Genomic DNA, 1,878 nt, shown 5'->3' on the forward strand with positions numbered 1-1,878 from the left:
TAGAACATAATCTCATGAACTTATGTCATTGTGCGAAATATCAATGTGAGGACAATGTAGTTTGTGATGATGGTTGAAGCTGTAAATTAAGTGTTTTTCACAATACAAGGAGCATTGTTGTCAGGTGCACCTGGAAATCTATATGAGATATAATCTGGGTGAAATTTTCATTGCTGCAACAAGTGTCAACTCAGCTGTTCCACACCTTCAACAGAGGGGATAAAGATTCGCACTTTTGCTATGTTCACCTTATAACTAGTCCAAATCAAGCTACAAAGTCAAAAAATTGTGTAACACACACCCCCTTCAAATGTCATTGTCAAACGATCAATTGTTGCAGCAATGAAAATTTCACCCCCTAGATTGAAGCTGCTATAAGAATGAAAGGAAAACTTGGAATAGTGAAATAATACTTGATTTCAAAGAGAATTCAATGCTCTACAAACCTACGATAAGCATCAGTTTTTATGATGCATTGTTGGAGAGTTATAAGCCCTGAAAGAGCAAAACATTGGATAAAAACCTGTTATTTCAACAATTACACACATTCAAGAGCGAATATCTCGAGAACTGTTGGGAATATTTCACTGAACAAAAAGTATAGAGAATTTATCAAGCTTCATTTTCGAATAGTTAGTTATGTCGGTTGAACGTATTGTTCTCGAGATGTTTAAAACATTCCCTCCAAATTCCTTTGTCAATTGGTCTATTGTTGCAAAAATGGAGATTTCACACTCAACACTAAAGCTGTTGCAAAAGGTGTAGGGAAATTCGTAAAAGCGTGAAATTATACATCAAATTGAAGAGAATTTAATGCCTTATAAGCACATAATCAGCATGGCTTTTTGGCGTCAATTTTTAAAAAGTTTTAAGAGCAGAAATAGAAAGATATTGGTGGCAAATGTGGTTTTTTAAAAAATGTCACACCTTCAAGAGCGGATATTTCGAAAACTAAAGGGGATAGAAATAAAGTTATTAAATGAATATTGTAGGAAATTATATGAGCTTTAATTTGTTATCTGATAGTAAAGTCCTTAGGATACATAGTTTTTGAGTTTTATGCGAGAAACCAAAAAATTGTACCTTTAAACCACCCCCACCCCTTTAGCACAGGGGGTGCTAAGTGTAAGGGGGTGTGGACTTTTGATATGTTTACCTCTTCACTACCCTAAACAGAACTGCGGGGTCAAAAATTGTCTTCCCAACTTTTCCCTCTATAACCATTCCTTGACTGGACTATATTTCAATATATGTCAAATGGCCTACAATGCATTTAGAACTTGATAAGTTGATTTTGGGAAGTGGAACATCATAATAATAATTCTGAAAAAGGTTGTGATAGCAAGTCTTTCATTTTTTTATCCACCTTATATTTACCGCGAATTCTTCAAATTAGTCATTCCAATTAATAAGTTTGTGGCAACATTAAATCCTCCCCAATTGATAATATTTAATTTTTCATAGATCATTTCAATTAATTAGTTTGTGACAACATTGAATCCTCCCCCAATTGATAATATTGAATATTTTAAATAGAAGTTTGAATTTTAACTATATTGCAAATCATAAGGCATCAGAAAATCCATGAAACTAAGAAAGCATGTTATCATTATAAAGCTGGACTTGCACCTATCAGAATCAGTGTCCATGTCTGGTTCTGGTTCAGTGAAAGTACCTTTTCTTCCCATGAGTTCCTATGGGACTGTTAATAGGCCTACTTGCTCGGCTGGGTTGAGTGAGAATAGACTCATCTCATGGAAAGCATATTTTCACTGAACCTGACACGGAGTCTGATACTGATATGTGGGAATCCTATGCTTACTTAACTAGCTTATTACAGTTTACCAACAATTATAGGCAGTGGGTACAATTTGAAAA

The sequence above is a fragment of the Nilaparvata lugens genome, chromosome 6 (genome assembly GCF_014356525.2).
Source record: "Nilaparvata lugens isolate BPH chromosome 6, ASM1435652v1, whole genome shotgun sequence".
NCBI lineage: Eukaryota > Metazoa > Arthropoda > Insecta > Hemiptera > Delphacidae > Nilaparvata > Nilaparvata lugens.